The sequence below is a fragment of the Dendrobates tinctorius genome, unplaced genomic scaffold (genome assembly GCF_039654945.1).
Source record: "Dendrobates tinctorius isolate UK_male_01 unplaced genomic scaffold, ASM3965494v1 ptg000229l, whole genome shotgun sequence".
Taxonomy (NCBI): domain Eukaryota; kingdom Metazoa; phylum Chordata; class Amphibia; order Anura; family Dendrobatidae; genus Dendrobates; species Dendrobates tinctorius.
This window is the reverse complement of record NW_027361896.1, coordinates 526,036-549,627: the sequence shown is the minus strand read 5'-3', so window position 1 is coordinate 549,627 and position 23,592 is coordinate 526,036. Positions and strand designations below refer to the sequence as shown.

Genomic DNA, 23,592 nt, shown 5'->3' with positions numbered 1-23,592 from the left:
CCTCCAGTGTTTTTCCTGTCCCCTATGGGGCATGAAGAGGGTCCGGATAGTGGTGCCGTGGCCGGCGACCGGAGGCACTTTTCGAAATACCTGGAAGCCAGGCGGCCGACGGTCAGGGGCTCCGCTCTCCTCCATCTGGCAGGCCGCTCCCGTCTCCGCTGCGGCGTGACTCGGGACCCCCACCCGCCTCTCCTGTGCCCCCCCAGAGGGGTAAAGCACGGCGGCGACGTGCGGCCGGGGTCCTCGGTGAGCTCCCCGGCATCCTCCCCACAGCGGCGGGCGCACACACGCATCGGAAGTGACGCGGCGCCAAACTTCCAGTTCATCATCCCAGCGTTCCGGGTGGAACGCTTAAGCTGCCAATATGGCGGCCACCGATAGGGGCTGGCGGCGTCTCGGGCCCAAGCTAATCTATGGCCCCCCCATCCCCACACCGATCGGCCACCAAGGCGAACCGGGACTAAGGGGGCGGAGCCAGCGACCCCAGGATGGGACGACCGCGGACAGCTGCAGAATCAGCCGCAAGGAGGGGTGATCTAGATTGCCACCACCTGTGGACCAGGGGAGGAGGAGCACAGAACACGCTGATGGACCTCGGCTATTAAAACCCTGGTCAGAGGGCATCCAGGTAAGGCCATTTCTGCACTGGTGACTGTGACAGACTGACCATGGACGGTGATAAGCCCTCTCGATCTGCTTCTGCGGAGCCCAGCGTTCACCCTCCTACTGTAAGTAGCGGGGTGGGTCCCCCTTTATTCTGTCCGGGTGGTCTCTGAGGTGACTTAGCATGCCTTCTCTCTCTATTTTAGGGAGACAAGGCCCCTGACCCCGTAAAGAAACCAAGCCGCAAGTGTGTGTGGTACCAAACTTACCTCGACACATAGGAGGAAACTATGTCAGCCCTGTACGGATGACGTAATACGTGCAGAGCAGCCCTCCCTACTGGACAGTATAAAAGCCCTCATCAAACATGACAGTTGCCCTGACCCCGACACCACAGCCCCCTCCTGCTAGGAAAAGGAAAGCGGCCCCTGTGGAATCGGACTCGGGCGAAATTGATACCTCTAGTTCCACTTCCGCCCCAAACCCGTTAACAAAAAATACTACTTGTCTGAGGACATGGGAGATTTAGTTAGTATGGTAAGGGGCACCATGGGATTGGAGGAGGCAGAAGTGGAATGCTCTATTCAGGATGAAATGTTTGGGGGACTAAAGCCCAAAGACCAAAAGGGGTTTCCCATTCACGAAAACATCCAAAACCTGGTTTTGCAGGAATGGGTCCTCCCTGAGAAAGTACTTAGTGTTCTCTCAGACCTGAGGAATCGGTTTCCCTTAAGGCCCCGTCTCACTAAGCAATCTCGGTAGCGAGATCGCTGCTGAGTCACAACTTTTGTGACGTAACAGCGATCTCACCAGCGAGATCGCTGTGTGTGACAGCGATCAGCGAGCGGCCCCCCTGCCGGTATCGCTGATCGCTGCAAGAAACCTCTGGACATTTCTTTTGTCGCTGGTCTCCCGCTGGCCAGCATGCATCGCTGTGTGTGACAGCGGGAGACCAGTGATCAGGTGTAAAAAAATAATAAAAAAAAATAAAAAATATAGTTATTCTCACCTTCCGATGTCCCGTTCAGCCATCCTGCCTCTCTCCACGCTCCGGTCCCAGTGATCCTTTGCACGAATGACCGCGAGACTTTGTTATCCCGCGAGACCGTGACATCTCGCGGTCATTCGTGCAAAGGCTCACTGGGACCGGAGCGTAAAGAGAGGCAGGATGGCTAAACGGGACGTCGGAAGGTGAGAATAACTATATTTTTTATTTTGATACTATTTTCTACAGCGATAGCCAGCGATGCCGGGCGCTCGGCATCGCTGTGCTGATTGCTGGTGAAGCTGTCTGTGTGACAGCTCACCAGCAATCACATAGCGACTTACCAGCGATCCTGACACCTTCATATCGGTGTCGGGATCGCTGGTGAGTCGCTTAGTGTGACGGGGCCTTTAGAGGGAGATTGCTCCCTATAGGAAGTCCCTAAAGTGGATGTGCAGGTGTCCAGTGTGACTAAGAGAACGGCTCTCCCATTCGAAGATTCATCTCAGTTCATGGATCGGAGAGCAGAGAGCCTGCTCAGGAAATCCTGGGATGCATCCACAACCCTGCTAAAGGCCAATATAGCCTCTACATGTGTTGCCAGGTCCCTATTCTGCTTTCTGCGTACACTGGAAGACCACCTCACTCAGGGAACCTCAAGGGAAGAAATCCTTGACTCTCTTCCACTATTACAAAAAGCAACAGGGTTCCTAGCTGATGCTTCCGCGGAATCCATATGAGTAGTAGCAAAGTCGGCTGACCTCTCCAACTCAGCCAGAAGAACACTGTGGCTGAAGTCTTGGGGAGGGGACTTTACGTCAAAAACAAAACTCTGTGCGATTCCCTTCCAGGGGAATTATGTGTTAGGCCCAGCTCTGGATGATATCCTGGAGAAAGCCACGGATAAGAAGTTGCTTCCAGAACAAAGGAAACCTAGGAAACGATTTTTTCACCCCTCCCCCCTTGACCAGCCCTCCCAGAGAGATTTTAAAGGGAAGGGCAAAATGGGCTGGTGGAGTTATCCAAAAGGAGGTAAGGGCAGAAATATTCTGGCCCCCCAGCAACAGCAAAACCCTACGGACAAACAATGACAGTATTACGGTTGGGGGCCGACTCTCAAATTTCATAGATCAATGGCAGTCCATAACCTCAAACCAATGGGTTCTCCGCACGATTCGCGACAGACTGAGATTGGAATTCGAGAGTCCACCCCCTCAGTGCCTGAGAATAACCTCTCTACAGGCGCACCTCCAGAGATCTTTGCTGTCAGACATAAAAACACTTCTGCAAGCAAGAGCGATCTCCCCAGTCCCACATCAGGAGGTAGGCAGAGGCCAATACTCTCGCCTCTTCGTAGTCGTAAAACCCTCAGGGAAACACAGGGTTATTATAAACTTAAAGCCCTTAAACCAAGTGGTGAAGTACAGGCGATTCAAGATGGAGTCGGTCAATACTGCAATCCCTCTCATAGGACAGGATTGGGTGATGGCTACAATAGACCTGAGGGACGCTTACTACCACGTCCCGATTCATCCAGACCACAGGAGATTCCTCAGGTTTGCTGTATCTCAGGGGTCCCAGGTCAACCACTACCAATTCAACGTCCTACCGTTTGGAGTGTCATCAGCCCCTCGTGTATTTACCAAGGTGATGTCAGAGGCAATGATCTTCATTCGCCAGCAAAGGGATCTGCATTGTCCCATACCTAGACCACCTTCTAATAATAGCTCCATCCATATCTCGCCTGAACCAGGATGTAGGGAAATCTCTAGAAATTTTACAATCCTTGGGTTGGATCCCCAACCTGGAGAAATCAGACCTTCATCCCTCAACAAGGAAAAAGTTCTTGGGGATACTCCTGGACTCGGGAAAGCGAACATCTTTTCTACCCAGGGAGCGACAACTCGACCTGGTTCAGAGACTCTCCAAGTTCAGAGCCCAGAGAGCACCAACCCTGAAAAACGCAATGTCCATGTTAGGTTCGCTTACAGCATGTATCCAAGCCGTCTCCTGGGCCCAAGCCCATACTCGGGTCCTTCAGTCCTATGTACTCCGGTGTTCAAGGAAACACCGGAATATACTGACCAGGAGAACCCCTCTTCCCGGTTATGTAAATGCGTCTCTCAGATGGTGGCTGAACCACCTGAATCTCCAGCAGGGGGTCAGCTGGGATCAGCTTCCCCTGAAAATCATCACCACAGATGCCAGTCAGAGAGGCTGGGGTACTATAGTGGAGAAATCACACTTCCAGGGGGTATGGCCCCCAGATGTCAGAACCAGCTCCTCAAATGTGAGAGAACTGAGAGCGGTAGAGGAAGCGCTGAAGGCAGCATCAACCCTTGTCCAAAATCATCATATACGTGTCTGCTCAGACAATATGACTACAGTGTCCTACATCCGTCACCAAGGAGGCACAACATTTTCCAACCTAAAATTGGTGGCTGCAAGAATCTTTTCTTGAGCAGAGAAACATCTACTGTTCATATCGGCAGTGCATCTAAGTGCGTCGGACAACGTGGATGCAGACTTCCTCAGCAGGAGGGATGTTCATCCCGGGGAATGGAGCCTAGATCAAACAGTCTTTTTGTCTCTGGTCTCAAGATGGGGACATCCCGAGGTGGACCTCTTTGCCAGTGGTCAAAATACGAAGGTGGAAACATTTTTCTCCCTCAGCCCCACCAACGGAGCGTGGAAAATAGATACCTTCTCCCATCCTTGGCACTTCAATCTAGCCTACACCTTCCCTCCGGTTCCCATGATAGCGAGAACACTACAGAAGATACGGGCAGAACAAGTCACTACAATCTTGATGGCTCCCTTTTGGCCAGGGAGAAGCTGGTACGGAGCCCTACGAAACATGGCTCAGGAAGGTCCAATACTTCTGCCCCAGAGAGCCAATCTTCTTCGCCAAGGCCCTCTACTGCACCCAGACCCGCACAAAATGAACCTGGCGGCATGGTTACTGAAGCCAGAATCCTAAAGGCTAGAGGCCTATCTGAAAAAGTAATTCAAACCCTACAAAAGAGTAGGAAACCAGTGACTAACGCCATTTATGGTAAGGTCTGGAAGAAGTTCTCATCTTGGTGCTCCCCAAATTTTCCAAATCCCTTCCATCCTAATATTGCACGAATCTTAGAATTCCTTCAGGACGGGCTGGATCTGGGACTCACACCTAGCACTTTTAAGGTGCAAGTTTTAGCCCTTAGCTCATTCTACGACCAGGACCTGGCAAGCCATCGATGGGTCAAACGATTCATGACCTCAGCGTCTAGGATCCGTCCCAGACTCTGTAGCCAGATCCCCCTGGGACTTGAACCTAGTTCTCAGGGGCCTGACCAGTGAACCATTTGAACCACTGTCTTCCACAACTCTGAAAAACTTAACGCTAAAAGCTGTGTTCCTAGTAGCAATTACTACCGCAAGATGCATAGGGGAATACAGGAGCCATATTTAACTATCATGGAGGATAGCATCATCCTGAGATTAGATCCCTCTTTTATGCCTAAGGTAGTCTCGAACTTTCACAGGTTCCAGGACATTGTATTGCCTTCCTTCTGTCCAAACCCCTCCAACACGAAAGAAGTGATCCACACCCTCGATGTCCGCAGAGTAGTTCTCTTCTACCTACAGCAGATGGAGAGTTGGAGGATTGACCAAAATTTATTCATTCAGTTTTCAGGTCGAAATAAAGGCAAAAAGGCGGCAAAAAATACAATCGCTAATTGGATCAAGCAAGCGATCAACCTCGCCTACTCGTCACAGAACGTTCCCCCTCCTACATCATTGAGAGCCCACTCTACTTGTTCAGTAGCAACATCGTGGGCAGAAAGAGGGAACACATCTTCGGAGCAGATATGCAGAGCCGCCACCTGGTCGTCTGTCCATACATTCACCAGACATTATAGACTAAATTTCAACAGGGATTTAACGTTTGGCAGACGTGTTCTGCAGGCTGTTAACAATCCCTCCCTAAGAAATTAGTTGTTGGTATTCCTCCGATACTGCTGTCGTGGAAGGTGACTAGAGAAAATAGAATTAGTCTTACCGGTAATTCGGTTTCTAGGAACCTTCCACGACAGCACTAATTTCCCGCCCTATCTGATATTCTACTGGATGATTCCTACACTTTGGTGGTAACTATACATGCTAGTGTGTACAGAAAAAACACTGGAAGTAGTAGGAAGGGGAGGGTTATTTAACCTCTTGTGCATTTCCTGTCCCCCATTAGGGCGGGGAGACATCCTCCGATACTGCTGTCGTGGAAGGTTTCTAGAAACCGAATTACCGGTAAGACTAATTCTATTTTTTAGACAGACACACCGGACCACAAGACACACATAGGTTTTAGAGAAGGAAATTAGGAAGAAAAAAATGTGGTCAATTCTGTACTTAATATCCCCTATCCTGGTAAATATGGTCTCCTCATCCACATCATGATACATATGCCCTCCTCATCCTTATCCTGGTATGCATGGCCCCCTCATCCACAGCTTGGTATGCATGGCCCCCTTATCTCTAGCCTGGTAGGCATAGCCCCCTCATCCTTATCTTGGCAGGATTGATCGCCCTCATCCCTATCCTGGTATGCAGGGTCACCATCTTGTCCTAGTATGCATCAGTCCTCATCTCTATCCTTGTATACAGAACCCCATCCCTATCCTGGAATGCAGGGTCCCCATGCCGTCCTAGTAGAATCATAGAATCGTAGAGCTGAAAGGGACCTCCTGGGCCATCTGGTCCAACCCCCTGCTCAAAGCAGGATTCGCTAAATCATCCCAGTCAGATGTCTGTCCAGCCTCTGTTTGAAGACTTCCATTGAAGGAGAACTCACCACTTCTCGTGGCAGCCTGTTCCACTCATTGATCACTCTAACTGTCAAAAAGTTTTTGTGACAGCCCTTTAGATATTTGTAGACAGCTATTAAGTCTCCTATCAGTCTTCTCTTTTGCAAACTAAACATTCCCAAATCCTGCAACCTTTCCTCATAAGACAGGGTTTGCAGACCGGTCACCATTCTGGTCGCTCTTTTCTGAACTTGCTCCTGTTTGTTGATGTCTTTTTTAAAATGTGGTGCCCAAAACTGGACACAATATTCCAGATGAGGTCTGACCAAAGAGGAGTAGAGGGAAATAATGACTTCACGTGATCTAGACTGTATGCTTCTGTTAATACATCCTAGAATTGCATTTGCCTTTTTTTCTGCTGCATCACACTGTTGACTCGTATTCAGTCTGTGATCTATTAGTATACCCAAGTCTTTTTCAAATGTGCTGTTGCTTAGCCCTATTCCTCCCATTCTGTCTATGCTTTTTTCATTTTTATTGCCCAGATGTAGTACTTCGCATTTTTCCCTGTTAAAAACCATTCTGTTAGTTGCTGCCCACTGCTCCAGTTTATTTATATCTTTTTGAATCCTCTCTCTCTCCTCTAGTATTAGCCCTCCCTCGTAGCTTTGTGTCATCAGCAAATTTAATCAATTTACCCTCAATTCCTTCATCTAAATCGTTGATAAAGATGTTGAACAATACAGGGCCCAGGACAGAGCCCTGTGGTACCCCACTTGAGACATTCTTCCAACTGGATGTGCAGCCATTTACGACCACTCTTTGGGTCCGATCACTAAGCCAGTTATGAATCCACCTAACAGTTGCCTTGTCCATTCCATATTTAGTCATTTTTTCAATAAGAATTGTATGAGATACTTTGTCAAATGCTTTGCTGAAGTCAAGATATACTATATCTACAGCATTTCCTTGATCCACCCAATCAATGATTCCGTCATAGAATGCATGGCCCCATCCCTATCTTGGTATGCAGGGCCCCATCCTTAAATTGGTATGCGGAGTTCCCATCTCGTTTTAGTATGCATGGCTCCTCATCCCTATCCTGGTGTGCAAGGCCCCTTCATTCCCATCCTGGTATGCATGCCTCCTCATCCCTAGCCTGGTATGCATGGCCCCCTTATCTCTAGCCTGGTAGGCATAGCCCCCTCATCCCTATCCTGGTAGGAATGGTCCCTGTTATGATGAGTCACCGAAGGAGAAAAAAACAAAATACTAGCTGAGTCCAGAAAAACCAGAGAGGTTGGCAGCTATCGGATTGCAGACCCCTGAACCTATCCACAACAACTAGCAGTAGCCGTGGGGGGTTCCTACGGTGCCCTAGACCCCTCGATCACAGCCGGAGAACTACATAGCCTAAAGACAGGGGAAAAACTAAACTGCCCCAGAGCAGACCCCAAAGCAATAGGCAGCCCCCAACATATAATGACAGTGAAGCAAGATGAAAACACTAACACATATAGAAAGATAGGTTGAGCAAATGATGGGGCCCAAGCTAACTAAATAGGACAGGATAGGAAAGCTGCTGTCTGCCATCCGCAAAAACCCTATCCAAAATGAGCCAACCGACTGATAGGAAAAACAGGCCCTGAAGTCGCTAGGCTTCAAAAGACTATATCAGCACTCAGGTATATTCTGAAGACAGAGCAAAAGATCAACAGACAGAGACAAAAATGAAATTCAGCTCACCCCCGGCTGGGGATGGCAGAACTCCCAAAAAACAAGGCAAAACAAAATCAAAACTGAAAAGTACAAAGCAGAGCAGAAAAACTTTGCTTTGAGACGCAGGAATCAGACTGGTCTCCAAGAATCCAGCAGGATCACCAGCAAGGCAGAAGGGCATCGGCTGCCTTATATCCAGTCCTCAATTCCAGCCACCCAGTCATCATCTAGCTGCCCTGGTGTTTGGTAATCAGCCTCACTACCTTCCTTCACCAGAGGAGGGAGTTAATCAGACCTCAATGGTGAAGGGAAAAATGAACTCACAACAGTACCTCCCCCTTGAGGAGGGGTCACCGAACTCTCATCCATGCCACCAGGGAGACCCGGGTGAGCCCGATGAAAGGCACGAACCAATCTTTTGGCATGAATATCAGAGGCAGAGACCCAGGAATTATCCTCCTGACCATAACCCAACCAAATACTGGAGTCTCTGTCTAGCCAGACGGGAATCCAGTATCTTCTCTACCTCATATTCCATGTTACCTTCAACCAATATAGGGTCAGGAGGTGCCACCACAGGAACTACTGGTTCAACAAACCTCTTCAACAAGGACTTATGAAACACATTATGAATTCTAAATGTGACAGGAAGAGCCAACCGAAAAGAGACCGGATTAATAATCTCCATAATCTTGTAAGGTCCAATAAATCTAGGCTTAAACTTAGGAGAAGCCACCTTCATAGCGATATTTTTTGATGACAACCAAACCATATCACCCACCTTAAACTGGGGACCAACGGTCCTACGCCGGTTGGAAAACCGCTGGGCCTTTTCCTGGGAGAGAGACAACTTATCCAATACTTGGTCCCAGATTTGGTGCATTCTCTCCACCACAGTGTCAACATGTAAAATAATGCTTATCCTGTAAAATACTCAGGACTAGTTACCAGATAAAAATATAGTGGTTTATTTGGATTCTTCCATCAAAGAAAGGTTATTACAGAAAAACAGGTGAATAAAAATAGGTGAGAGATTGTCCATCAGTTCATAGCAAAGCAACGTGTATTCTTCTTTCTCTCCGGGATCTCACATGGCAAATGGCGTCTGTCTCTCAGTTCGGCTTCTTCGTAGTAAAGTAACATACCAGCTGTTATGTCATGTCATGGCCCAGAACAGATGACATCTTCGTGTCTGTCTCTCATGATGGTGAGGGAAGAAGAGCGACCTCTACAGTTAGCCATGAATTATATACGTCTCCTAAAGCACGTGGTCTCTACATATATGGAGCTGTCTTTCTACCATGAGCCAAGCTTAGAAATAGCCTATGTCGTGTAAGCTAAAGCAATGTACAGAACTGAGTCTTATAAGAAATTAACGGATTATTAATATTTAACAATTCCCCCTTTTGAGGGAGACAGACATTAATTGGAACCCTCAAAATATAACAAGATCTTCTTTCTTCTTTTCTTCTTCTTTGACAAAATAATTTAATAATAATAATAATAATAATAATAATAATAATAATATCAGATTACCGTTATAAGTACTCAATGACATAATTGATGTGAATTCATGTTATGGTAAGCCGTGAACAATATTCATATAAAATATGTATAATTATACTTCCCTAAGTCTAAATTGAAGCATCTCAGGTCCAGTCATCATCATCTGATGTCATCTGGTCTTCATTTTGATGTCTTCTGTCTTCTTCTTGGTTCTTTTAAAACCACAGTTTTTCTCTAGCATATAGATGTTGTAGAAATTGTGTTGTGTATCAAATCAAAGTTCATAAATTCAAATGTTGATAAGAAACAAAGTCTATAGATGAAATGCAGCATTAATATCTGTGCAGTGTCATCTTTAAAAACCTGGGCTTACATTGGCTCGCCTTGGATATTCTGGAATCCTCCATCGGCACTGGTCTTTGAACAGGTGTGACGTCTTTGGTCAGCAAAGCAAGGGTTAAAATGACTCTTCCTTGCTAAACATAGCACCATAACCAGTCCTTGTCCTAATGCACAGGACATATGTCAGGGTTAATTACCTTCATTGTTCACCAGCTTTCATCGAAGCTTTTCAGGTGATTGAAAACCTCTGGAACTTGATAAGAACGTGATAACACAGTTCATCTCAGCATCATAGGATCATTGTCCTCTGGTTGTCAGGTTAGACACTTTAACCCTGACCATCAGTGGTGGATTCTGCACTTGTGACTGTCAGTGGTGGATACTGCATTTGTAATTAACACAGTCTATTACTCAGTAATCGTAGTTTTGTTACCTTCTGGGACTTCTGGATCGCGGCATTCTTCTTCTTGCAACTGATAAGAATCAATGAAGTTTAGAAATGTGAAAAGTCTTTATTAACATAATTTCAGTATCTTGCTTGAAGTCTTCATTCCCTAGTCTATACCAAATCTGGTAATTTTCCTATCCTATAATATCACAGCGTACCATAGCAATCAGTAATATCCATATAATTATTATCAGAATTTGTACCATATATGGATTTCAATATTTGAAATAATAAACCAATAATAAGTGATAATACATTATTATCCATATTTTTCATGTGATAGAACATTTTTTTATGTCATAGGTGTAATTACCTTTTTCAACCCATAGGTGTCACTGTGTTTTATGTAACCAGTGTTATCATCTTTATTAATAAGGAATATATTTATTATACTAATAATATGTAGGAATGTAAAGCCATGAACCAAAATAAGAATATATGAGTGAGCGAATGAATGAATAAAAGAATTGTTGCATATAACTCAGAAGTGAAACATTTCCTTAGTAATAGAACCATATAATTGCTATATTTAATGAAGCAATATTCTCAGTAGATATTACTTTACTAAATATTGGTGAAAGAATTAAAAATAATGAAAAATAAGAATAAAAATAAAAATAAAAACAAGGCCTTTATGTTGATGCAGAGTAGTTATGTCTTCAGTAACATATACCCTTAATATTTCCATGATCTGGATTATTTCATAATTGTCATAAACTTGTGTTACCAAAATATTCAAATTATGCAACTTTGCATGTAATTCCTCTTAGAGTAAAGAAATGACTCTTTATAATACTTGTTATTATACCCAATACTTATACCATTGTACCTTATTAATATTTTTTCCTATTAAAATGTGTGAAGAAGAGGGTATTAATCAAATGTGATGATGTAGTCAGGATCAAAAACATATTTTCCCCCTTAATACCAAAAAATATTGTTCTATGAAATAATTCATTTATCAAAACCAAAATTAAAAAGAATTAATTTATAAATTGTGTAAATATTATACTTGCTTATACCATTATTTGTCTGAAGATGTGTAACCATTAAAATTAATTTGAATATCATAAAATTATCCTTTGGAAAAATTAATTTGCATAAACCATTTTGATGTGCGATTGCACTTTGCACTTATCCACAATTAACTAAATCAAGAAATAATTACTATAGAAATACAGAAATATATGTTGTATAGATAATATTTCATTATATATCCTAATATTCTAATAATTTATCTGATCTGCATATTTCTCCTAAAGATAAAAGCTTTGGGGTTTTTTTTTTTTCTCATTCAGAATCCTGAGGCCTCATACAAACGTATCACATTACTCGCTCAGCAGCTGCTCATACACTCAGTCACTGTCACTCAGACTGTGTCACATATTTAAGTTTAAACCAAATACCTCACATACGAAGGTGTGATGAATACACGTATTTTAACCCAAATTATCCTAATTATCAATGCATTGTAAACTATTTCAATTTAGTCTCTTAATATTTCTTTGAATATTCCCCAAATACACATGACATAAATATATGTATAGCTATACTTGACATTTAGGCCTGGAAAAAAATTCCATTGCTTTGCAAAAGCTGAGACCCCTTTAAAAATTCTTTTCCTAAAGAACAGGGACCTAGTATACTGGTATACTTGTATTATTAGAACAAGGTTCAAATTTCACCTGCTGTGGTTGTCATTCAAGCCATGCAGCAGAAAAGCACACACACAGAACATATTTTAAAATGCAGTTAGTTATTTCCTTTTAAGGGTTAGATATATAAAATCATGCAATTATTGCAACTTCCTGTGTAAATAAAGGCATAAATCCTTGGAAGAGAATTTTTCCCGCATTATGTCCTGCTTTGAAATGAAAATTCTAAAGGAAACATAAAAGAGAAGGTTAATATCATATTCATATTCTAAATATTATTACTGATGTAGATTTTAATTTTCATTAAATAATACAGTTCTACTATTTCTACTTCTGCAAACACTCTATATATACTGTATGAATATGTATATATCCACAAACTATAAAACTACAGGATTATACTCTATAAAATAATTACATATAACTCACTAATTGTATAACACTGTTACACAAAATATATATATATAATTACTTTTTCTAGCCAATTCCTAAACCCATACTTATTTCTCTGCAAAAAATATCCTGAAAGGTTCTTGCCATTTTAAAGCTGATAGATTCTTGGAGCAGAGTATTCAGTTTACAGGCCATGATGTCACTCACCACCTGTTTCTGTCTGTCACATTCGGCCATCTTGGTTACAGAAAGAAGATCAAAACTCATCATTTTTCTTAATTCAATCTGTGTCTTTTCAGTGATATTTTGCATCATTCCATATGGCTTAAAACAAACATGTGATCTCCTTTGTTCTTCATATATTTGATTTTGGGGAAAACTCATTTTAGAAGGTTTTGCTAATACAGGCTTCTGATAAGATTTTACTCTGCCTGTCTTTACAAAATTAGCACAATTTACTTTCCTCTCACGATTCTCGTGTTTTCTGGCAAAATCAAGGGATTGCGCACATTCAAATAAAGAATCTTTTTGTGACGCAATAACACGAGATGCAGGATTTAGAAACCAAAATTTGCTTACAAAACTCCTTATGAGGGACGGTGTTTTGACATTCTCACTCAGCATTCTATACAAACGTTCATATATGGACATGAACGTAAAAATACATTCCTTCCGACCAATCCTTAATTTTTGAAGAATATCAATATCTGGATGATTTTCATTTGATGAACAAAAAATCAGAATTTTTAATCTGTCTTTATCAGTTAAATTCTCATGTGTTTCACCAGATAACTTTAAAGATAACCTCCTGGAAAAGGTTACAGGGATCCACATTTTGAACAACTGATTCTTCTCCTCGTTCGATAAATCAAATTTATCAACACAACTTTCAAAAACCTCAGAGTTTCTACAAACATGCATTTTGTTGTCATATGCGGGAATTATTCTGCATATCCCTAGCAAACTTTTCCTTACTTTTCTTCGGATTTGGGCCTGTGAGTCGTCTATTTTTAGTGGTACGTCTTTCCCTTGTACGTCCTCTACGTCAGTTCTGAAGTCTCCTCCTACTTCTCCATCTTGTTCCACGTCTGCAAGGTCACCTTCAATGGCCGCTACAGACACTTGATTACAGTCAATCTCCCTAACTTTACAGCCAATCTCGAGAACATCACAACAATCATTTTTGGATTTCTCTGACACAGATCTATGAAATATATCTACCATCTGTAGAATATTTTTTAATCTCTCTCTTTCTCTATTGAAAAACTTAGAATCTAACCTTTGATTCTCGAGTTCACACTCGGCATATAAACTCAACCATAAAACTTCTGAATTAGAATTGTCTACAGACTTAAATTTCAATTTACTCTGCTTAGCAAGACAATTAATGACATCCATTTTATCTTACCTTGAAATGTCTCAGCTTGTTCCTTTGATGGACAACGCTGGGCTCTTGTCTTCACACGTCTTGGCTTCAGCACGTCTGGCACTTTGGCACTTGTAGTACTTCTCAATCTATCTGGCAATTCTTACTTCTAGGTTCTGTGTGATTCTTGTAAGTAGTGGAATTCCCGATAACTTGCACATATGATTTGACGTTAGCAAAGTCCAATCCCCCTTGTGGGCAAGTTGAGGGAAATCCGCAAAAAAGTACAAAAATTCAGATCTGGCTGGCTCTCCAATGTAAAATAATGCTTATCCTGTAAAATACTCAGGACTAGTTACCAGATAAAAATATAGTGGTTTATTTGGATTCTTCCATCAAAGAAAGGTTATTACAGAAAAACAGGTGAATAAAAATAGGTGAGAGATTGTCCATCAGTTCATAGCAAAGCAACGTGTATTCTTCTTTCTCTCCGGGATCTCACATGGCAAATGGCGTCTGTCTCTCAGTTCGGCTTCTTCGTAGTAAAGTAACATACCAGCTGTTATGTCATGTCATGGCCCAGAACAGATGACATCTTCGTGTCTGTCTCTCATGATGGTGAGGGAAGAAGAGCGACCTCTACAGTTAGCCATGAATTATATACGTCTACTAAAGCACGTGGTCTCTACATATATGGAGCTGTCTTTCTACCATGAGCCAAGCTTAAAAATAGCCTATGTCGTGTAAGCTAAAGCAATGTACAGAACTGAGTCTTATAAGAAATTAACGGATTATTAATATTTAACACAACACCTGGGCAGGCAGAAGGCTCTACCTGCCCTGAAGAAAATCGAGGGTGAAACCCAAAGTTACAAAAAAAGGTGACATCAAAGTGGCAGAACTAGCTCTATTATTTAAAGTAAATTCGTCCAAGGGCAAAAATGAAACCCAATCATCCTGATCGGCAGAAATAAAACATCTCAAATACGACTCCAAAGTCTGGTTTGTTCTCTCCGTCTGCCCATTGGTCTGAGGGTGAAACGCATAGGAGAAGGACAACTGAATTCCCAGCTTGGAACAGAAAGTCCTCCAAAATCTAGACACAAACTAAACTCCTCTGTCAGATACAATGTTCTCAGGAATCCCGTGCAAGCGAACCACCTGTTGCAAAAACAAGGGCACCAACTCAGAGGAAGATGGCAACTTAGGGAGTGGTACAAGATGGACCATCTTAGAGAATCTATCACAAATCACCCAAATAACAGTCATTCTCTGAGAGACAGGCATATCAGAGATAAAATCCATTGAAATATGGGTCCATGGCCTCCTGGGCACCGGCAAAGGCATCAACAAGCCACTAGACTGAGAACAAGGTTTAGACTGGGAGCAAGTCCCACAGGACTGCACAAAATTCCTGACATCATGAGACAAGGCGGGCCACCAAAAAGACCGACTCACCAGATCTCTAGTACCAAAAATACCTGGATGACCAGCCAATGCAGAGCAATGAACTTCAGACATCACTCTCTTCCTCCACTGGTCAGGAACATACAACTTTCCACTGGGACAACGCTCAGGTTTGTCCTCCTGAAACTCTTCCAGAGCACGTCTCAAATCGGACGAGATGGCAGAAAGAACTACCCCCTCGCCTAAGATGGTATCAGGCTTAGTCACAACAGGAGAATCAGCAAGGAAACTCCTATAGAGGGCGTCTGCCTTGACATTCTTAGTGCCCGGAAGAAAAGAGACCACAGAATCAAAACGTGTGAAAAACAAGGCCCACCTAGCCTGTCTAGGATTCAAGCGCTTGGCCGACTCCAGGTAAATCAAATTCTTGTGGTCAGTAAGGACCACGACTTGGTGTTTGGCTCCCTCCAACCAATGTCTCCACTCCTCAAATGCCCATTTCATGGCCAACAGTTCCCGATTCCCCACATCATAGTTACGTTCGGATGGGGAGAACTTCCGGGAAAAGAAAGCACAAGGATTCATTTTAGATGTCACAGGATCTTTTTGGGACAACACCGCTCCTGCACCAATCTCAGAAGCGTCCACCTCCACTTGAAACGGGAGTGAGACATCAGGTTGCCGCAAAACCGGAGCAGAAGTGAATCTTCGCTTCAGCTCCTGAAAGGAAGCAACAGCCTCCGGAGACCAATTCAGCACATCAGCACCCTTCCTAGTCAAATCCGTCAATGGCTTGGCAATACCAGAAAAATTAGCTATAAATTTCCGATAAAAATTAGCAAAACCCAAAAACTTCTGGAGGGCCTTCAAAGAAGTGGGCTGAACCCAATCATAAATGGCCTGTACCTTGGCCGGGTCCATTTCAATAGTTGACGGAGACAAAATAAATCCCAAAAATGAAATCCTCTGTACCCCAAAAAGGCATTTCGACCCCTTGACATACAGAGAATTCTCCCTCAAAATCCGGAACACAGTCCGAACATGTTCCACATGAGAGTCCCAATTCTTGGAGAAGATCAAAATATCATCCAGATAGATAATCAAAAATTTATCCACAAAGTCTCGGAATATATCGTTCATGAAGCACTGGAAGACAGAAGGGGCATTAGTGAGCCAAAAAGGCATCACCAGGTACTCAAAATGTCCCTCCGGAGTATTAAACGCCGTCTTCCATTCATCCCCATGCTTAATGCGAATAAGATTATACGCCCCCCTGAGGTCAAGCTTGGTAAACCAGCAAGCACCTTTTACTCTGGAGAATAGATCAGAAATCAGGGGTAACGGATACTGATATTTAACAGTAATTTTGTTGCGGGCACGATAGTCAATACAAGGCCTTAATGAACCATCCTTTTTAGCCACGAAAAAAACCCAGCACCTAAGGGTGACGAGGATGGTCTAATATGACCCTTCTCCAATGACTCCTTAATATAGGATCGCATAGCCTCGTGCTCGGGTACAGATAAATTGAAAAGCCGACCCTTGGGGAATTTACACCCCGGGTTCAGCTCAATTGCACAGTCATAACTCCTATGAGGAGGCAAAGACGCAGACTCATTCTCACTAAATACATCATAAAAGTCAGCCAAATAGTCAGGAACATCATGCGACTGGGGAGAGTTGGAGAAAACAGGAGCATCACTAAGGGCACACCGACAACCCCAACTCACCACAGACAAAGATTTCCAATCCAGAACTGGATTATGGATTTGCAACCAGGGAAACCCCAGAACAATGGTATCATGCAAATTATGCAACACCAAAAATCTGCAATTTTCTTGATGGTCTGGGGCGACCCGCATTACCACCTGGGTCCAAAACTGAGATTTATTCTTCACCAAAGGAGTAGCATCAATACCCCTCAAAGGGATAGGCGTCTGCAGAGGTGTCATAGGAAATCCACAACGTTTAGCAAAATCCAAGTCCATCAGGTTCAGAGCTGTTCCCGAATCCACAAAAGCCTTGGCGGAAAATGTGGACGGGGAGCAGATCAGAGCAATTGCCAGAAGAAACTTAGGTTGAACACCACCCACAGAAAACGTGTGTGCACAACGTTTCTCTCGTTTAGGGCAGACAGAAATAATATGCGAGGCATCTCCACAAAAAAAACACAGCTTATTACGCCTTCTGAACTCCTGACGTTGCGCCCTAGACAAAACTCTATCACATTGCATAGGTTCAGACATTTGTTCAACAAGTGGCAACATCTCTTGTGTAGTTTTGCGTTCACGTAAACGCCGATCCACCTGAATGGCTAATGACATAGAATCGTCAAGACCAGAGGGAACAGGAAATCCCACCATAGTATCTTTTACAGTTTCTGACAAACCCTTCCGAAAGAGGGCTGCCAAGGCTCCATCATTCCAGGTAGTAAGGACCGCCCACTTTCGGAAGTTTTGACAGTACAACTCTGCCGAATCCTGACCCTGGCTTAATGCCAACAGGGTCTTTTCAGCCTGATCAATAGCATTAGGTTCATCATACAACAACCCCAAGGCTTGAAAAAATGTGTTCACATTATTCAGAATAGGATCATCAGGTTTCAAAGAAAACGCCCAATCCTGGGGATCACCGCGCAGCAAAGAGATGACAATCTTAACCTGCTGCGCGGAGTTCCCCGACGAGTTAGGCTTCAAGGCAAAAAATAATTTACAATTATTCTTGAAATTCAAGAATTTAGACCGATCCACAAAAAACACATCAGGAGTAGGAATCTTTGGTTCAGCAGCATGTGAATGAGCTAGATAGGCGGAAATTCCCTGCACTTCAGCAGCGAGCTGCTCCACACGATCAGACAATTGCATCATCTCCATTGAGAGAAAAATTCCCCCTACGGCCTCAGAGATATAGAGGAAAAAATCTGCACACAAAAAAAAAAATTCTGACACTTTTTTTTTTTTTTTTTTACAATTCTCTCCTGCTATTGAGTACCCTAGGATCTGCGGTATGGCTGGTGATTCTGTCATGATGAGTCACCGAAGGAGGAAAAAACAAAATACTAGCTAAGACCAGAAAAACCAGAGAGGTTGGCAGCTATCGGATTGCAGACCCCTGAACCTATCCACAACAACTAGCAGTAGCCGTGGGGGGTTCCTACGGTGCCCTAGACCCCTCGATCACAGCCGGAGAACTACATAGCCTAAAGACAGAAAGGGGAAAAAAAACAACTGCCCCAGAGCAGACCCCAAAGCAATAGGCAGCCCCCAACATATAATGACGGTGAAGCAAGATGAAAACACTAACACAGATAGAAAGATAGGTTGAGCAAATGATGGGGCCCAAGCTAACTAAATAGGACAGGATAGGAAAGCTGCTGTCTACCATCCGCAAAAACCCTATCCAAAATGAGCCAACCGACTGATAGGAAAAACAGGCCCTGAAGTCGCTAGGCTTCAAAAGACTATATCAGCACTCAGGTATATTCTGAAGACAGAGCAAAAGATCAACAGATCAGAGACAAAAATGAAATTCAGCTCACCCCCGTCCGGGGTTGGCAGAACTCCCAAAAAACAAGGCAAAACAAAAACAAAACTGAAGAGTACAAAGCAGAGCAGAAAAACTTAGCTTTGAGATGCAGGAATCAGACTGGTCTCCAAGAATCCAGCAGGATCACCAGCAAGGCAGAAGGGCGTCGGCTGCCTTATATCCAGTCCTCAATTCCAGCCACCCAGTCATCATCTAGCTGCCCAGGTGTTTGGTAATCAGCCTCTCTACCTTCCTTCACCAGAGGAGGGAGTTCATCAGACCTCAATGGTGAAGGGAAAAATGAACTCAAAACAGGTCCCCCTCCTGCTTATCCTGGCAGGAATGATTGCCATCATCCCTATCCTGGTATGCAGAGTCCCCATCTCATCCTAGTATGCATTGCTCCTCATCCCTATTCTGGTATGCAGGGTTCCCATCTCATCCTAGTATGCAGGGCTCCTCATCCCTATCCTGGTATGCAGGGCCCCAACCTTGTCCTGTTATTCAGGGTTCCCATGTCGTCCTAGTATTCATCCATCCCTATCCTGGTATGCATGGCCCCCTCATCCCTATCCTGGTATGCAGGGTCACCATCTTGTCCTAGTATGCATCACTCCTCATCTCTATCCTGGTATGCAGGACCCCATCCCTATCCTGGAATGCAGGGTCCCCATGTCGTCCTAGTATGCATGGCCCCATCCCTATCTTGGTATGCAGGGCCCATCCTTAAATTGGTATGCGGAGTCCCCATCTCGTCTTAGTATGCATGGCTCCTCATCCCTATCCTGGTGTCCAAGGTCCCTTCATTCCCATCCTGGTATGCATGCCTCCTCATCCCTAGCCTGGTATGCATGGCCCCCTTATCTCGAGCCTGGTAGGCATAGCCCTCTCATCCCTATCCTGGTAGGAATGGTCCCGCTCCTGCTTATCCTGGCAGGAATGATTGCCCTCATCCATATCCTGGTATGCAGAGTCCCCATCTTGTCCTAGTATGCATGGTTCCTCATCCCTATTCTGATATGCAGGGTCCCCATCTCATACTAGTATGCAGGGCTCCTCATCCCTATCCTGGTATGCAGGGCCCCAATCTTGTCCTGTTATGCTGGGTTCCCATGTCGTCCTAGTATGCATCCATCCCTATCCTGGTATGCACGGCCCCCTCATCCCTATCCTGGTGTGCAAGGCCTCCTTATCTCTGGCCTGGTAAGCATAGCCCCCTCATTCCTATCCTGGTAGGAATGGTCCCCCTCCTCCTTATCCTGGCAGAAATGATCGCCCTCATCCCTATCCTGGTAAGCAGGGTCACCATCTCGTCCTAGTATGTATGGCCCCAACCCTATCCTAGTATGCAGGGTCCCCATCTTGTCCTAGTATGCATGGCTCCTCATCCCTATCCTGGTATGCAGGAAAGAAAAAATAGAGGTACAGAGAGATACATAAAGTGCATGTATACTAATGCCAGAAAACTCATCAACAAAATAGAGGAATTAGAATTAATTTTGTTGGAACATAATTATGGCATGGTGGGGATATCTGAGACATGGCTGGACAAGAGCCATGACTTTTTAGGGTTGGCGGAACGCACCAAATAAAATATAATAATAAGGTGCGTTCGCAACCCGTGGTCCACAATGCAAATATGGAACCCGCTGCCAAGCAATAGCGGAACAAGAAGGCTGTTGAACGCCGAAAACATGCGGGTTAGATGTCACCCGGTGTGAACTGTGGCGAACTCTGTTACTTCACAGAGCCGCAGCAACTATGTAATAGAACGCTGTTCCCTGTTAAATGTCACAGGGCTCAGCTGATATGGCACGATTGAGGTCTCTAGGCTCAACCCCAAGACCGCGTGAATTAGAGTCTGACCGGACTTACAAAGCACACAGTGTCGCACAAGCGATGCCACTACTTGGCGCTGACACTAGGCACTGACTGCCTCCTACCTGCACTGTCAGCCTAGGCACTAACTGGCAGGGCTGAGCAACACATGCATACCAAGGGTAGGGGTTTCATAATGAGTCAGTCACCAGAGACAATCATACCTGCATACAACACACACCACATGGTCTATACTAGCGCACGGCCGTGCTGCTGTGAGATCCTTTTATAGATCCCAGTCTGCCAGGACCTTGCTAGTGGACCAATCCGGGCACGCTTGAGGACCTGAGCAGCTGATCGCCAATGACCAATGAGAGGTTGCCACCTCACTTGCATGCTCAGTAGGGCGAAACCCGGACTTAGTATCAGGAACGACTGCTTGCTGCTGATTGCAGTTGATTGCTATAGCTGAACCTGGAGAGGTAGCAGCAATCAATCGCACAGCACGGGTCTGAGCAATACGTTGAGACCGACATCTCTGCAGAGCAGGCTCCGCTGCGGCCGAAACAGAATGGGAGACCGCAGGAGAAGACATGGATTGGGATTCCTCCTGTGCAGAGGGATAATCCTGGGGCCTAACATTATCCCCCATCCTAGGGCCCCCCCGGCGAGCTTCGCTACGCTCAAATGTTGCAGTAAGCTGAGGCGCACAAATGTGCTCAAGCGGCTCCCAAGTCCTATCTTCCAGACCATGACCCTTCCAGTCAACCAGATAAAAATTTTTGCTGTGTACCACCTTGGAACCAACAACCGCGTTCACCTCAAAATCATCCGAAGATGCATCTGACGTCTCTGTAGATGACTCAGAAAACAGAAACATTTAAATGAGTTTCAGGAGGGAGACGTGAAAGGTGTCCGTGATACCAAGTTGCGGTGGAAGGTACAGGCGATAGACCACAGTATTCACCTGCTCAAGAACCTTGAAAAGACCTAAGTAGCAAGGAGCTAGTTTAGTGGACTCAACACGCAGCCTGATATTATGGGACAAGAGCCACATTAAGTCGCCAGGGGCGAAGCCAGGAGAAGGGCAACGATGTGTGTCAGCGGAGACCGTCACTCTCTCCTTAGACACCTGAATGGCCTCCTGAGTGCAGTCCCAAATGTCACGCGCTTCCACAGCCCAGTCCACCACTCTGGAGTCGGTAGACTAAATGGGCATGGGCTCAGGAATGCGCTGATGCTTACCATAATTGAGGAAAGGTGTCTGCCCAGTAGATTCAGCAACTACATTATTAAGGGCGAACTCTGCCCAAGGTAATAAGGATGCCAAGTCATCCTGCCTGGACGAGATAAAATGCCACAAGTACGTGACCAGAGTCTGATTGGCCCTCTCCACCAATCCGTTCGTCTGTGGATGGTATTCTGAAGAGAGATTGAGCTCAGTGCTGAGCAGCCGACAAAGCTCTCTCCAGAACCGAGAAATGAACTGAGGACCCCGGTCACTAACTATCTTGTCTGGCATGCTGTGTAAGCAGAAGATGTGCTTAATGAAAAGCACAGACAAGGCCCGTGCCAATGGTACACGCGGGAGGGGAACTAAGTGCGTCATCTTGGAGAAATGGTCGGTGACAACTCAAATGACCGTATTATTGCGGGACTTAGGCAAACCCACAATGAAGTCCATCCCGACCATCTCCCAGGGTCTATCTGCCACCGGCAGCGGATACAATCTGCTGAGAAGGCCAATTTCTGGCACAGCAGACACATGCCTGAGCATAGACCCTTACGTCACACTTCATTCCCAGCCACCAGTAAGACCTCGGCAGGAGCTCAGATGTCCTTTCGACCCCAAAGTGTCTACCCACCCTGGACGAGTTGGCCCAAGAGAGAACCTCCGGCCGCAAGTTAGGTGGCACCAGAGTCTTGTCCGAGGGCACAGACTCGAGGGAAACTGGAGCGACAGTTCTCAAGACTCTCCGATAGGACAATAAGCCAAGACTCATCTTCCTCCTCAGATGAGACAACGGAATGGGAGAGAGCACGGCATGTAGATTCTTCTCCCCGGAGAGGAAATGAAGGGTGAAATTAAATCAGAAGAATAAGGAACATCTGGCAGGGCGAGAATTCAGGCGCTGCGCCATTTGTAAATATAGTAGGTTTTTGTGGTCAGTGTACACCTGGAAAGGGTGCCAAGCCACTTCCAGGAGATGTCTCCACTTGGAAAAAGCCAACTTCATGGCCAGTAACTCGCTATCCTCGATGGAATAGTTCCTCTCCGCCGGTGTGAAGGTCTTAGAGTAAAAAAAACATGTTTCCGACCTTGAGCATCCTTTTGGTAGAGGACTGCTCCTGCACCGATGGACGGGGCGTCCACCTCCTCCAAAATGAACGGTTTATCTACATCGGGGCGATGTAACACAGGAGCCCTGGCAAAGTGTGACTTCACAGATGTAAAACCCTTAGAGACTTCTTCTGACCACACCTTAGGATTGACTCCTTTTTTGGTGAGAGCAACCAAAGGAGCTAACAAGGTAGAGAAGTGGAGAATGAACTGGCGATAATAACCCAATGAAGCGCTGCACCGCTTTAAGGGTATGAGGCTCTTGCCAGCTCATCACAGATGCCAGTTTGGCTGAATCCATAGCCAAGCCCTTGGCTGAGATGATATAGCCAAGGAAAGACAAGGACTCCTGCTCAAACACACAGTTCTCTAACTTAGCATAAAGGGAGTTGGTGCGCAATAGGTCAAAAACTTTGCTGACATCTTTCCAGTGGGTATCTATATCTGGCGAATAGATGAGAATATCGTCCAGATATATAACAACCGAGGTGGACAACATGTCCCGAAAGATGTCATTAACAAAGTCTTGGAAGATGGCGGGGCGTTACAAAGGCCGAACGGCATCGCCAGATATTCATAGTGACCGTCCCTTGTATTAAACGTGGTCTTCCACTCATCCCCTTCGCGATTGTGTATCAGATTATATGTGCCCGCAGATCCAGCTGTGACGGAGTCAGCTTACGCTGAGTCGTTTTCTTTT

General features: G+C 45.0%; 1 protein-coding gene across 3 annotated transcripts in view; it reads left to right on the top strand.

Annotated features, from left to right (window-relative positions):
- Positions 1-23,592, top strand: part of ATPSCKMT (ATP synthase c subunit lysine N-methyltransferase) — a 248,618-nt gene that overhangs the window by 72,087 nt on the left and 152,939 nt on the right. The window lies entirely within an intron of this gene.